The following is a 17,711-nucleotide window of genomic DNA, read 5'->3' as shown; positions in this document are numbered from 1 at the left end:
ATGACAACACTCCAGTGTCAAACATGCAAACCTCAAGTGTAATGACACTCCAGTAACATGACAACACTCCAGTAACATGACAACACTCCAGTAACATGACAATACTCCAGTAACATGACAACACTCCAGTAACATGACAATACTCCAGTAACATGACAATACTCCAGTAACATGACAATACTCCAGTAACATGACAACACTCCAGTAACATGACAATACTCCAGTAACATGACAATACTCCAGTAACATGACAACACTCCAGTAACATGACAATACTCCAGTAACATGACAACACTCCAGTAACATGACAATACTCCAGTAACATGACATAAATAAGTGATAATTGTGGTAACATTCTGATATGTTCTTATTACCACCATGCCATGTGTACTATTCCAGATGATACTAAATGTTACATAATACTTCCTTGAGATAAATGTACAGTATATATCAGGTGCTTACAAGAGAGAGCTCAGGCTCTCAAGTGGGTCAGTCATGTTAATATCTGTACAGCATTATGATTTTTATCGACTGTATCTGTGCTCTTCTGGCTAAATAAACGGTTTCAATATCAATTTATCAATAACAGCATAAGTAAAATTATCTTAACAGTGTAAACTCTAAACAACTAAGTCCCTCCTGGTTTAGCTTATTATCATCAACTGTAAAAACAACTTTAACACCAAACACAGTATTTTAAGATTACATAACATTTCTCTATAAACAGCGACAACAATAAAACACTTCCTCAAGCTCGACAATAAACAATAATTTGTCAATATAAAAATAAACAAGGGTTATCAATCAAGTACTGGTCATTGGTTGCGTTAAACCACACTTGGAGAAACAAATCAACTCTCGCGTGAACAAATATTCCACGAGTCTGGTTGAGGCGGAAACTGGGCTGGCAAAACGCAGCCCAATCTTTTTTTAACAACTCTGTTTACATACACAACATTATCATAGGGCATGACCCCGCCTCAGTACACTGTAAACACTTCACTTTTCTGGTGACCAAATGGCGCCAAAGTTACAATGGCAGTCTAACAAACTGCTAGATGTGTTCTCTGTTGTCATTGCAAGATATTGAAAAATATTCCCACTATGGCACAGTGATGGCCAGTTAAATGTTCCAGTATGATAAGCCAGCGGGTAAACCTGTGTTGTACCAAATAACATCCATTCAACTAATTCAAATAAAAAATTTCTAGATAGCCCATATGCCCGGTCTCACCTGGAGTGGTCTGGTGTTTTGAAGAAGTCGAAAGGCATATTTTTACACCTCATACCAAGGACCCAGTGTATCCTGTGTTACGTAGCGCGGCTCATAGGTCCAGAAGTTGAAAGGAATAATATTTACGTCGATTGGCTCTGAGAAACAAAGGGTTACCAGAGAGACCTTCTAAGAGTACTTAAGTATAGTTTACCCTCCAGAACACACGTACACCACGTCTAGAGAACTCACTCATACCCAGCCCTGGAACGCACTGGAACGGCGTTCCAGCACTTTTATTTGGAATGAATATATTGTAAATGTAAATCACCTATCAATAAATACTGTACTGCCAACGGTATACTATGTATACAATTTCTTCGCAATGTGCCCCTAAAGGCGGCCCTGACAATAAATACTATGTGCCTTGCCAGTTCTGCAGGCTCGGTTTGTTGCTTCGCAGCATCTGCTACTGACTCACTCGAGTTCCAACATTTCTTAATTTACAAATTAATCACTGCCGCTACCTATTCTCACTTGGTTGGGCAGGTGTCTATGTCCCGACTCGCGTGTAGAACTCACCAAATGGCCGTACTTAGATAAGACCATCGAAAAGGTACTGTACCCTAATTTTACTACATAACCATTTAAAATCTGGGCATTCTTTTAAGTTGGTCCTGACCAGTTTATATATTTTGCCATAATCTGACATCACCAGACCAACTTAACCTAACGAAGCCAAATCTGAATACCCGAGTCTGGTTCTGAGTTCGAGTCATTCGTGTTCTGCCCCCCGAGGTTGACTGACCCAGCGAGTCAGTACGTGGTTAGGTTAGGTTATACTGTAATAGGGCGAGGCTACAGTGGAGCTAAGCTAGGCTACGGTGGAGCTAAGCTAGGCTACGGTGGAGCTAAGCTAGGCTACGGTGGAGCTAAGCTAGGTTACAGAGGAGTTAAGTTAGGCTGCGGTCGAGCTAAGGTTGGTTACAGTGGGGGCAAGGCAAGTGTAGGGTAGGGTAAGGTAGGGTAGGGTAGGGTAGGGTAGGGTAGGGTAAGGAAGGGTAGGGTAGGGTAAGGAAGGGTAGGGTAGGGCATAGAAGGGTAGGGTAGGGCATAGAAGGTAGGGTGAGAAAGCAGGAAGGTAATAAGGGTAGGGTAAGGAAGGATAGGTAGGGGCATAGAAGGTAGGTAGGGGCATAAAAGGGTAGAGCTGAGGCAACTGATAGAGGTGTATAAGTGGGAAGGCAGGGCTAAAATAAAGGACATTACAAGGTACTAAATGTCCAACCAGGAGTGAACTGTACAATGGTTTTAAATTAGACAAATTTAGATTTAGGGTGAAATAGGTAAACACTGGTTTGGAACAGAGAGTGGGATGAATGGGAAATAAAGGCCAAATATCATCATTAACTCAACACGCTGAATTACCAAACATAGGCTGATGCTCATATGAGCAGCGAGGTTGGGTGTAAACGGGACTGCCCAGTATGGGCCAATAGGCCCGCTGCAGTTTCCTCCATTCTTATGTTCTTATGTATAGACCTCACACTAGCAGACCATCCTCGGGTAGACATCAGCTATACGTGGCAAGAATTAGGTCAGTGATGGAGACCCCAGTTCAACCATTATTACTGAGGGGGGGGGGGTCATTAGTACGGTCATTAACACATCCGCTAACTATCTACTTCTCCCCCCACACTTAATTCGTCTATCCCTTGTATTTATAATTTCCTCGTTTTTTTTTTTTTTACGGGGATTAGCCCACCCGGGCACAGGTCACTGACCCACATCAGGGCCTGGGAGGCGAAAATGTAATAATAATAAAAATTCATATTAAATAAAATTTATAAAAAAAATACAAAAATAAAAATTAAACAATAATTTATAGTAAATAAAATTTATAATACAAAATACAAAATTAAAAACAAAATAATGACAACAATAATAATAATAACAACAATAATAATAATAATAATAATAATAATAATAATAATAATAATAATAATAATAATAATAATAATAATAATAATGAAAAAGAACCATAAAGAAATGAAAAAATGAAAAAATCAACAGTGAGAAACAATATATGTACAGTATGTTGTGTCGTCAAAGTAAGAGAAACAATTGAGACCCTGCAATTGTGAGTAAATGAGGCAGAAAGTCAGATCAGCAACCTGGGACTTGGTCACAATTTTCGTGATGCCATATGGCAGCAGGGTCTACCATTAGACAATACATTATGCTTCCAATATCTTCCCAGGCGGTAGTACCTCCCTGTTTGGTAGCTGCCTACTACTTACTGTATTCTCAAAGATTTTTACGTTGGTCATTGTGTTTCACCTTAACTGGAGATACAAGACTCCATCTCCTGGTCTCATTGGAGTTATGGGAACCATATTACAGTAAAAATGGTGAAGGAATGTCACAGTGACTCTATTTTATCCAGATGCACTTTCATATCTGTGTAGACAACAATACCTGCAATTTCCACCACATTACCACTGAAGTGCCTCTACCCCCTTCCCTCCCGTCCTCCAACAGTACTCCCATCATGTCCACACCGGGAAAGAAAAGGCAAAAGGAGAACTGAAAAAACTATACCGCTTTAACGCGCTTCCTGAGAAAATTAAGCTCCGCCTGGTGACATCATTTATCATACCGATATTTACTTACCCAGCAGGACCTCTTCATACTATGAGCACCACCCAATTATTAAAACTGCAGGTGGTCCCAAAACGCAGGTCTGAGATTCGTCACAAGTGAAAGACACCCCTTCACCAGAACCACAGCCGAGATACATAGAGACCTGAGAATAAGACCCATCAACCAGCAGTTTGAAGGTAGTAGGTAGTAGGCAGCTATCAAACAGGGAGGTACTACCGCCTCGAAAGATATTGGAGGCATATTGTATTGTCTAATGGTAGACCCTGCTACTATATGGCATCACGAAAGTTGTGACCAAGTCCCAGGTTGCTGATCTGACTTTCTGCCTCATTTACACACAATTGCAGGGTCTCAATTGTTTCTCTTACTTTGACAACACAACATACATATATTGTTTCTCACTCTTGATCTTCTTTTAATTTTTGTATTTCTTAATGGTTCTTTATCATTAATATTATTATTATTATTATTATTATTATTATTTTCAGTGTTGTTGTTATTATTATTATCATTTAATTTTTAATTTTGTGTTTTTTATAAATTTTATTTACGATGAACTAATCATTATTACTATTGTTATTATTATTACATTTTTGCCCCCCAGGCCCCGATGTGGGTCAGTGACCTGTGCCCGGGTGGGCTAATCCCCGTAATAATAAAAAAAAAGTTGCACACCCTGGCCAGCAGAGTCTGGTAAAAGATGGAACGATCAGAGCAAGAGCTGCTTTAAAGACTCCCACCAGACAACAACAACCATACATGGTTCTCAAAAAGTTACCAGATCTCAAGAAGACCATACCACCCCCGATCTATACGTCCAGGCAATAGACAACCTCCCTAGACCACTCATATACAAGTATGGGATATGGTGGGCTGTCTGGTGCCCGTGCCGACAGAGCGACGAGCCAACCAGTAAACATAATCGGCACAATAACTAGCCCAAGACACAATCTTTAACACACTATAAGTTGAGCGCCGTTATCACCCTGCCTCCTTCCTTCAATTTTGAGCTATTAACCTCTTCACACACACACACACACACACACACACACACACACCACACACACACACACACACACACACACACACACACACACACACACACACACACACACACACACACACACACACACACACACACACACACACACACACACACACACACACACACACACACACACACACACACACACACACACACACACACACACACACACACACACACACACACACACACACACACACACACACACACACACACACACACACACACACACACACACACACACACACACACACACACACACACACACACACACACACACACACACACACACACACACACACACACACACACACACACACACACACACACACACACACACACACACACACACACACACACACACACACACACACACACACACACACACACACACACACACACACACACACACACACACACACACACACACACACACACACACACACACACACACACACACACACACACACACACACACACACACACACACACACACACACACACACACACACACACACACACACACACACACACACACACACACACACACACACACACACACACACACACACACACACCGTAAACTATCTCACTTCAGTATAAATAGTTTTACATCCCAGCGAAAAACATTAAAAAAAAAATCGCTCCTACATCCAGGTGGTGCAGGAGTGTTGACCAGGGCCTCGGGGGTAAACATGGATCAGATAGAAGGTGTGTACTTTTTGTTACTAACACTCACACAGTCACGGTAGGTCCACGTGTCTATATGTTCCTACTGGGTTGCTGTAATGTCTTGTATTTTACTGTATGGTGCTGTATTGCGTTGTATTGTACTCTGTTGTGATGTATTTTATTGTATTATGTTGTATCCTGTTGCACTGTGTTGTATCTTAATGTGTTGTGTTGTAGTTAAGATACCCGGCAAAATGGTGTCCTTAAACTAGAGCATTGCTTTAAACTGTATTTTGTTTTGCTGTATTAAATTGTATTATAGACAAGATAGTTAAAAGTGGATTAATCATGCCCCACTACTGTATTGTATTGTATGCCTAAGCTATTGTATCACGATGTATTGCAGTGTATGGTAGCTGAAATAGGCCCAGTGTCTATATGACCACTCTGAATTATTGTATTGTATTGTATCACACAGTAGGTGAGGTCGGGGGGCGGGGGGGTGAGGGGAGGGAGGAGAAAGGGGAGATAAAGGGAGAGGGTAAGGAGGGAGGAAGGGGGAGAAACTAGGGAGGGGGGAGGAGGAGGAGGGGGAAATCACCAGGGGAGGTGGTGAGGGAGGGAAGAGGGAGGTACACGGGGAGTGTGAGGAGGGAAGGAAGAAACTAGGGGATAGTGAGAGGAGAGAAGGAGGAGGAACAGGAGGAGGGTGTAGAGGGGAGTAGGGGAGAGGAGAAGGGAGGGGAAGACACAGGGGTGGGGGATACTAGCGAGTAGGCCCAAATCAATAGCCCCAACGCTTTCTGTCGCCTGGGGATTACCTACACCTCCACCCCTAGCTCTGTGTGTGTGTGTGTGTGTGTGTGTGTGTGTGTGTGTGTGTGTGTGTGTGTTCTCCGCTCATCAACGTTACTACTAGTTACGAAATACATTACAGTATAACATTCAATGACATCTTCCCTAGGAGTCGGTCACTGTAGCGCACCAATTACTTATTATTATTATTATTATTATTATTATTATTATTATTATTATTATTATTATTATTATTATTATTCAACTATGACACTTTTCACCCGGGTATCCAATCACCTAGAACTATTAACACCTGAGTCTATTAACACCTGGGACTATTAACACCTGAGTCTATTAACACCTGGGACTATTAACACCTGAGTCTATTAACACCTGGGACTATTAACACCTGGGACTATTAACACCTGAGTCTATTAACACCTGGGACTATTAACACCTGAGTCTATTAACACCTGGGACTATTAACACCAGGGACTATTAACACCTGAGTCTATTAACACCTGGCTTAACACCTGGACTATTTACACCTGAGTCTATTAACACCTGGGACTATTAACACCTGGGACTATTAACACCTGAGTCTATTAACACCTGGGACTATTAACACCTGGGACTTTAACCTGAGCCTATTAACACCTGAGTCTATTAACACCTGGGACTATTAACACCTGGACTATTAACTTGGACTATTAACACCTTTAGTCTATTAACACCTGGGACTATTAACACCTGGGACTATTAACACCTGAGTCTATTAACACCTGAGTCTAAACACCTGGACTACTAACACCTGGGACTATTAACACCTGGGACTATTAACACCTGAGTCTATAAACTACTTAACCAACACCTAGTCATTAACGTGACTATTAACACCTGAGTCTATTAACACCCAGAACTATTAACACCTGAGTCTATTAACACCTGGGACTATTAACACCTGAGTCTATTAACACCTGATTATTAACACCTGGGACTTAACACCTGGGACTATTAACACCACTATTAACACCTGGGACTATTAACACCTGAGTCTATTAACACCTGGGACTATTAACACCTGGGACTATTAACACCTGAGTCTATAAACACCTGGGACTACTAACACCTGAGTTAAAAACCTGGGAATATTAACACCTGAGTCTATAAACACCTGGGACTACTAACACCTGAGTCTATAAACACCTGGGACTATAACACCTGAATCTATAAACACCTGGGACTACTAACACCTGAGTCTATAAACACCTGGGACTACTACACTTGAGTCTATAAACACCTGGGACTACTAACACCTGAGTCTATAAACACCTGGGACTACTAACACCTGAGCTCAAACACCTGGGACTACTAACACCTGAGTCTATAAACACCTGGGACTATTAACACCTGAGTCTATAAACACCTGGGACCTGAGTCTCCTGGACCACTATGGTAAACACCTGAGTCTATCACTGGGACTACTAAACACCGACCACTTGGGCCACCAGTCTATAAACACCTGGGACTATTAACACCTGGAGTATATAAACACCTGGGACTACTAACACCTGAGTCTATAAACCTGGGACTATTAACACCTGAGTATAAACACCGGGACATTAACACCTGAGTCTATAACACTGGGACTATTAAATTAATCTCTAAACACCTGGGACTACTAACACCTGGGACTATTAACACCTGAGAAAACACCAACACACACCTGAGACTGTTAACACCTGAGTCTATTAGCACCTGGGACTACTAACACTGAGTCTATTAACACCTGGGACTACTAACACCTGAGTCTACTAACACCTGGACTATTAACACCTGAGTCTATTAACACCTGGGACTACTAACACCTGAGTCTACTAACACCTGGGACTATTAACACCTGAGTCATAAACAGACTACAACACCTGAGTCTACTAACACCTGGGACTACTAACACCTGGGACTATTAGCACCTGAGCTATTAACACCTAGGGCTATAACGCTGGGACTATTAACACCTGAGACTATTAACACCGGACTATTAACATTTCCTTAACACCTGGGACTATTAACACGGGACTATTAACACCTGGGACTATTAGCACCTGGGCTATTAACACCTGGGCTATTAACGCCTGGGACTATTAACACCTGGGACTACTAACACCTGGGACTATTAGCACCTGGGGCTATTAACACCTGGGGCTATTAACGCCTGGGACTATTAACACCTGGGACTACCACCTGGGACTATAACACCTGGGGCTATTAACACCTGGGACCATAACACCTGGGACTATTAACACCTGGGACTACATAACACCTAGAACTATTAGCACCTGGGACTACTAACACCTGGGACTATTAACACCTGTGACTACTAACACCTGGGACTACTAACACCTGGGACTATTAACACCTGGGACTACTAACACCTGGGACTATTAACACCTGGGCTATTAACACCTGGGGCTATTAACACCTGGACTATTAACACCTGGGACTATTAGCACCTGGGGCTATTAACACCTGGGACTATTAACACCCGGGACTATTAACACCTGGGACTTCTAACACCTGGGACTATTAGCACCGGGTATTAACACCTGGGACTATTAACCCTGGGACTATTAACACCTGGGACTATTAACACCTGGGAACGGGCTATTAGCACCTGGGACTATTAACACCTACACCGCTGTAGCACCTGGGACTATTAGCACCTGGGATTATTAACACCTGGGACTATAGCACCTGGGACTATTAACACCTGGGACTATTAACACCTGGGGCTATTAGCACCTGGGACTATTAGCACCTGGGACTATTAACACCTGTGACTATTAGCACCTGGGACTATTAACACCTGGGACTATTAACACCTGGGACTATTAACACCTGGGACTATTAGCACCTGGGATTATTAACACCTGGGATTATTAACACCTGGGACTATTAGCACCTGGGATTATTAACACCTGGGACTACTAACACCTGGGACTACTAACACCTGGGACTATTAACACCTGGGACTACTAACACCTGGGACTATTAACACCTGGGGCTATAACACCTGGGGCTATTAACACCTGGGACTATTAACACCTGGGACTATTAGCACCTGGGGCTATTAACACCTGGGACTATTAACACCTGGGACTATTAACACCTGGGACTATTAACACCTGGGACTATTAGACACCTGGGGTATATTAACACCTGGGGACTATTAACACCGGGACTATCACCTGGGACTAACACCTGGGACTATTAGCACCTGGGACATTAGAGCACCTGGGACTATTAACACCTGGGACTATTAACACCTGGGGCTATTACAACCTGGACTATTAAGCACCTGGGATTAACACCTGGACCAATAGCACCTGGGACTATTAACACCTGGGACTATTAACACCTGGGGCTATTAGCACCTGGGACTATTAGCACCTGGGACTATTAACACCTGTGACTATTAGCACCTGGGACTATTAACACCTGGGACTATTAACACCTGGGACTACACCTGGGACTATTAGCACCTGGGATTATTAACACCTGGGATTATTAAAACCTGGGACTATTAGCACCTGGGATTATTAACACCTGGGACTATTAACACCTGGGACTATTAACACCTGGGACTATTAACACCTGGGACTATTAGCACCTGGGGCTATTAGCACCTGGGACTATTAACGCCTGGGACTATTAACACCTGGGACTATTAACGCCTGGGACTATTAACACCTGGGACTATTAGCACTGGGGCCATAGCACCTGGGACTATTAACACCTGGGACTATTAGCACCTGGGACTATTAACACCGACTATTAGCACCTGGGCTATTAACACCTGGGGCTATTAACACCTGGGACTATTAGCACCTGGGACTATTAACACCTGGGACTATTAGCACCTGGGACTACTAACACCTGGGACTACTAACACCTGGGACTATTAGCACCTGGGACTATTAACACCTGGGACTATTAACACCTGGGACTACTAACACCTGGGACTATTAACACCTGGGACTATTAGCACCTGGGACTATTAACACCTGGGACTATTAACACCTGGGACTATTAACGCCTGGGACTATTAACGCCTGGGACTATTAGCACCTGGGACTATTAACACCTGGGACTATTAGCACCTGGGACTAACACCTGGGACTATTACCACCTGGGTCTCCTGTCACCTGGGTGTGCAGGCTCCTGGGTCTCCTAGCTGCCGGGTTTTCCAAATCATAGTATTCCAAACTCCGGTGACCTCCCACTCCTAGGGCTCCCATTTGCTAGGACTCCCAGGCGGGTGCCACTCAGGAGCTAAGTGCTGGGAAGCCGGACAAGTCAAGTGTGACAAGTGATTACCATACTGACTCGCCAGCCGGATGGGATGACTCTCCTCTCAACCCGCCAGCCGGATGACTCTCCTCTCAACCCGCCAGCCGGATGCCTTCCTCTCAACCCGCCAGCCGGATGCCTCTCCTCTCAACCCGCCAGCCGGATGCCTCTCCTCTCAACCCGCCAGCCGGATGCCTCCTCTCAACCCGCCACCGATGCCTCTCCTCAACCCGCCAGCCGGATGCTTCTCTCAACCCGCCAGCCGGATGCCTCTCCTCTCAACCCGCTAGCCGGATGCCTCTCCTCTCAACCCGCCAGCCGGATGCCTCTCCTCAACCCGCCAGCCGGATGCCTCTCCTCTCAACCCGCCACCCGATGCCTCTCCTCTCAACCCGCCAGCCGGATGTGTATATTGTGCCCTGCAGGTCCTGGTAGTGTAGTGGTGGAGTTACAGGTCCTGGTAGTGTAGTGGTGAGTTACATGTCCTGGTAGTGTAGTGGGAGTTACAGGTCCTGGTAGTGTAGTGGTGAGTTACAGGTCCTGGTGTGTAGTGGTGAGTTACAGGTCCTGGTAGTGTAGGTGGTGAGTTACAGGTCCTGGTAGTGTAGTGGTGAGTTACAGGTCCTGGTAGTGTAGTGTGGAGTTACAGGTCCTGGTAGTGTAGTGGTGAGTTACAGGTCCTGGTAGTGTAGTGGTGAGTTACAGGTCCTGGTAGTATAGTGATGAATTACAGGTCCTGGTAGTGTAGTGGTGAGTTACAGGTCCTGGTAGTGTAGTGGTGAGTTACAGGTCCTGGTAGTGTAGTGGTGAGTTACAGGTCCTGTAGTATAGTGGTGAGTTACAGGTCCTGGTAGTGTAGTGGTGAGTTACAGGTCCTGGTAGTGTGAGAGTTACAGGTCCTGGTAGTGTAGAGTTACAGGTCCTGGTAGTGTAGTGGTGAGTTGGTCCTGGTAGTGTAGTGGTGAGTTACAGGTCCTGGTAGTATAGTGGTGAGTTACAGGTCCTGGTAGTGTAGAGTTACAGGTCCTGGTAGTAGAGTTACAGGTCCTGGTAGTGTAGAGTTACAGGTCCTGGTAGTGTAGAGTTACAGGTCCTGGTAGTGTAGAGTTACAGGTCCTGGTAGTGTAGAGTTACAGGTCCTGGTAGTGTAGTGGTGAGTTACAGGTCCTGGTAGTATAGTGGTGAGTTACAGGTCCTGGGTAGTGTAGTGATGAATTACAGGTCCTGGTAGTATAGTGGTGAGTTACAGGTCCTGGTAGTGTAGTGGTGAGTTACAGGTCCTGGTAGTGTAGTGATGAGTTATAGGTCCTGTAGTGTAGTGGTGAGTTACAGGTCCTGGTAGTGTAGTGGTGAGTTACAGGCCTGGTAGTAGTGGTGAGTTACAGGTCCTGGTAGTGTAGTGATGAATTACAGGTCCTGGTAGTGTAGTGATGAGTTATAGGTCCTGGTAGTGTAGGGTGAGTTACAGGTCCGGTAGTGTAGTGGTGAGTTACAGGTCCTGTAGTATAGTGGTGAGACAGGTCCTGGTAGTGTAGTGATGAATTACAGGTCCTGGTAGTATAGTGGTGAGTTACAGGTCCTGGTAGTGTAGTGGTGAGTTACAGGTCCTGGTAGTGTAGTGATGAGTTATAGGTCCTGGTAGTGTAGTGGTGAGTTACAGGTCCTGTAGTGTGTAGTGGTGAGTTACAGGTCCTGGTAGTGTGTAGTAGTTACAGGTCCTGAAGTGTCACGATGAGTTACAGGTCCTGGTAGTGTGGTGATGAGTTACAGATCCTGGTAGTGTAGTGATGAGTTACAGGTCCTGGTAGTGTAGTGGTGAGTTACAGGTCTGGTAGTGGTAGTGATGAGTTACAGGTCCTGTAGTGTGCTGATGAGTTACAGGTCCTGGTAGTGTAGTGATGAGTTATAGGTTCTGGTAGTGTAGTGGTGAGTTACAGGTCATGGTAGTGTAATGGTGAGTTACAGGTGTCCTGGTAGTGTAGTGGTGAGTTACATGTCCTGGTAGTGTAGTGGTGAGTTACAGGTCCTGGTAGTGTAGTGGTGAGTTACAGGTCATGATAGTGTAGTGATGAGTTACAGGTCATGATAGTGTAGTGATGAGTTACAGGTCATGGTAGTGTAGTGGTGAGTTACAGGTCCTGATAGTGTAGTGATGAGTTACAGGTCCTGGTAGTGTAGTGATGAGTTACAGGTCCTGGTAGTGTAGTGGTGGTGAGTTACAGGTCCTGGTAGTGTAGTGGTGAGTTACAGGTCCTGGAAGTGTCACGATGAGTTACAGGTCCTGTAGTGTAGTGATGAGTTACAGGTCCTGGTAGTGTAGGTGGTGAGTTACAGGTCCTGGTAGTGTAGTGATGAGTTACAGGTCCTGGTAGTGTAGTGGTGAGTTACAGGTCCTGGTAGTGTAATGGTGAGTTACAGGTCCTTGGTAGTGTAGTGATGAGTTACAGGTCCTGGTAGTGTGCTGATGAGTTACAGGTCCTGGTAGTGTAGTGATGAGTTATAGGTTCTGGTAGTGTAGTGGTGAGTTACAGGTCATGGTGGTGTAATGGTGAGTTACAGGTCCTGGTAGTGTAATGATGAGTTACAGGTCCTGGTAGTGTGCTGATGAGTTACAGGTCCTGGTAGTGTAGTTATGAGTTACAGGTCCTGGTAGTGTAGTGGTGAGTTACAGGTCCTGGTGGGTAGTGATGAGTTATAGGTCCTGAAGTGTAGTTGTGAGTTACAGGTCATGGTAGTGTAATGGTGAGTTACAGGTCCTGGTGGTAGTGTAGATGAGTTACAGGTCCTGTAGTGTAGTGGTGGAGTTACAGGTCATGGTAGTGTAATGGTGAGTTACAGGTCCTGGTAGTGTAGTGATGAGTTACAGGTCCTGGTAGTGTGCTGATGAGTTACAGGTCCTGGTAGTGTAGTGGTGAGTTACAGGTCATGGTAGTGTAATGGTGAGTTACAGGTCTGGTAGTGTAGTTAAGAGCAGGTCCTGGTAGTTTAGTGGTGAGTTACAGGTCCTGGTAGTGTAGTTAGTGAGTTACAGGTCCTGGTAGTGTAGTTATGAGTTACAGGTCCTGGTAGTGTAGTTATGAGTTACAGGTCCTGGTAGTGTAGTTATGAGTTACAGGTCCTGGTAGTGTAGTTATGAGTTACAGGTCCTGGTAGTGTAGTTTTTAGGGCCAATTGCAAGAACAGTCGTTGGGTGTACGACGCCGTTTACGATGACCTTCTTGCCCTGATCTTGTTTCAGTTATACCACCCTTTTGAAGCTCTGGAGAGATCTCGAAGTTCCGATATTTTGAGTACAGCACTAGCTAATAATGCCCACCAGGAAACTTGTTTCCAGACTCATCCAAAGCTTCGAAAAGTGCAGAGTTCCATGTGTGAAAGGCGATATTGCTGAAGAAGACCAGGGCAAGAAGGTCATCGTAATTGGCGTCGTACACCCCATAACCGTTCTTGCAATTGGCCCTTAGTGCGACATATGCTATTAACCCTTCCCCTACACACACACACACACACACACACACACTACACACACACACACACACACACACACACACACACACACAACACACACACACACACACACTACACACACACACACTACACACACACACACACACACACACTACACCTAGCTATCTCATGTCCAATACTATGACAGGACACATCTCAACACGCGACACTGTTGTGACATTCTACTACGACACTACTAGCAACACCACTCTCACCACCATTACTACTACTATAACCACTACTTTATACCACTACACTACTACCACCACTACCACACACCTGCTGCCCCCCTCCACAGATTCTAGGCCTATAGGTTATAATGACTCCTGAGAACTTGATAATAGCGGAAGTAAGAGAGAGAGAGAGAGAACGGGGGGACGAAGAGGGGAGGGAGGGAGGGTGGGAGTAGATGAAAGAAGGAAGGAGGGGTAGGAGAAATGAAGGGGTGGTGATGGAAGGAGAAGGAAGGAGGGTGGAAGGAGGAGGAAGGATGAAGGGGGTGAGAGGAGACGGAAGGAAGAGGAGAGAGGGTGGAAGGAGGGAGAGAAGGAAGTAAGGAGTGAAAACGATGGAAAGAGATGGTTAGAGGAGGCACGAAGGAGGTAGAAGATGGGAGGGAGGAGGAGGGAGGACGGATGGGAGATAAATATAGGGGAGGGAAGGAAGGAAGGAAGGAAGGAAGGAACACCTATCTTACACGTCCATCTAATATCGGGCAGTTTATGCCAAAATATTATAGTTTATATTAGTATATTAGTTTATGTCAGTATATCACTCTTTTTGTCAATGTCTTACAGTTTGTCAGTATATTACAGTTTATGTCAGTATATTACAGTTTGTCAGTATATTAAAGTTTGTCAGTATATTACAGTTTGTCAGTATATTACAGTTTATGTCAGTATATTACAGTTTATGTCAGTATATTACAGTTTGTCAGTATATTACAGTTTGTCAGTATATTACAGTTTGTCAGTATATTACAGTTTATGTCAGTATATTACAGTTTGTCAGTATATTACAGTTTGTCAGTATATTACAGTTTGTCAGTATATTACAGTTAATGTCAGTATATTACAGTTTGTCAGTATATTACAGTTTATGTCAGTATGTTACAGCTTGTCAGTATATTACAGTTTATGTCAGTATATTACAGTTTGTCAGTATATTACAGTTTATGTCAGCCTGTTAATTAATTACGGTTAAATATATATATATATATATATATATATATATATATATATATATATATATATATATATATATATATATATATATATATATATATATATATATATATATATATCGCGTTTTAAGCCAGGTTTTCCTAGTTTATGTCAGATTTCAACAATTTATATCCGTGCATCGCAGTTTATATAATTTATCACAATCTACGTCAGATTTGCAGGTTATGTCAGATTATCCACAGTTTTGTCCGTGCATTTATATAGATTTAACACAGATTTCATGATTATGTCAGAATTTCCCACAGTTTACGTCAGATTTCCAGTCTTGTCCGTACATTTATTGAGATTAATTACCATTATCACAAATTTCACGATTATGTCAGTATTAACCACAGTTTACGTTAGATTTACTCGGGTGTGTGTGTTCAGTGTATCGGAGGGCGACACAAACACTGAGACACACGGCCATGTTGGAGGGCAAGTTGCCAGATTCAACAAAAGCACGTCACAGGATCCTCTTCTGGCTGGCCCGCCGTCTCACATATCAGGCCGGAAGCGTCTACCTCCTCCCTCTCCCTCCACACACAAAAAGTTGCCTTATATATCAGACAAGATGTGGCCGACGATGATAAGACCTAGACCCAGATATAAAGATTCGTCAAAGTAAGTAAGTAAGTAAATAAGTATGTATGGAAGTAAGTAAGTATGAAAGTAAGTAAATGAATAAATAAGTATGTATGTAAGTAAGTACGTAAATGAATAAATGAATAAATAAGTAAGTAAGTAAGTAAGGATGAAACTAGAGTAAAATAGATAAAGTATATATTTGGATTCTCTCTTAACCACATACATTTACAATCAGTTATGGAAAGAATTTTGGTCAAGAATTTCTGTGAATATGGATTTAAGGTCCCTTATCTAAAAAGAGACTTAAGTTATTGGATTCTCAAAAGTATAGTACGTTACTTTTTTCACTTAACTGGAGATATAAGTGCTTATATATCTGGTTCACATGAGCTACATCACGAAGGATTCTAGAAGGTAATTTTCCCCCTAATCTAACCTAACTGGATAACATAAGAACGATTCTAATTCACATCGAACTACAACACAAAGATGAAAATGACGTCGAAATTGCGCTGAGACTCGACTGTAACTAGATGTGTTCCCTCATTACTAGTTAAAAAAATATATATAACGTAGGAATCTCAGAGAATCCGTGAGTTGGCAGGAGTCCGGGCGCTGGAGATTTAAGGGAAAACGAGCCAACTGCGCGGGAGTTTGGCATTTATTATTTTAACGACCAAGCGGGGCCCAGAGACTGACGACCACTCACCACCCTCTACTACTCCCCCTCCTTATTCTTATTCTTCTTCCTCTTGTTTTCTACGACCCTACCAGTACCGATATACCAATACCAGCAAAAAAATACCATCACATACCACCACCAATGCGAATAGTTATACCATCACTAATACCAGTATAGTTTTTAAATATTGGTACAGTAAATACTAATACTACTGCTATTACGAGTGTCAATGACAGCACTAGTACTGGTATCTGAGGACTAATATCAGTATCAATATCAACACCAGTACCACAATTACTACTACTACCACCAGTATCATCACCCCTCAGACACCTACCGTACCACCATTAACCACCATTACCAATCACCGTAATCCTTAAAACCCAACCACCACCATTCCCACTAGCACCACCATACCCACGATCAATACCACTACCACCATCGCCATACCCCAATACCACTACCACCATCCCCACACCCACTACCACCAAACCCCACATCCATTACCAGTACCACCATCCTCACAAACACCATCACTCCAACAACCACTACTACCACCAACCCCACACCTACTATCGTTACTACTGCACCCACCACTACCACCATCCCTACACCACTTCTTTCCAAAACTCTTAAAATAATACTAATAAAAACAAAAGTAACCCAATAAATAAATAAATAAATAAATAAATAAATAAATCAGTTATGGAGACCTACCAAATACTATGAAGCCTCAGTCTCATTTCACAAATTAACCAACTACAGGTAACTCACATCATCAGGCGGTCGACTGAGAGAAAACTTTTATTTACATTTCAGGAATAACTAATCTTGAACCTAATGTGACGATCAATGAATCTAATACTATACACATTTTAGACAAGGATATGTATTCAAAGGGTCATCATATTAGGATTTTATTAAAGTTTAGGGTGTGTGTGTGTAAAGAAGATGTATGCGTTGATGTGCCTC

Source organism: Homarus americanus, unplaced genomic scaffold, assembly GCF_018991925.1.
Source record: "Homarus americanus isolate GMGI-L3 unplaced genomic scaffold, GMGI_Hamer_2.0 scaffold16106, whole genome shotgun sequence".
In the NCBI taxonomy this organism is placed as follows: Eukaryota; Metazoa; Arthropoda; class Malacostraca; order Decapoda; family Nephropidae; genus Homarus; species Homarus americanus.
The sequence above is the reverse complement of the archived record's forward strand: the minus strand, read 5'-3'. Positions refer to the sequence as shown.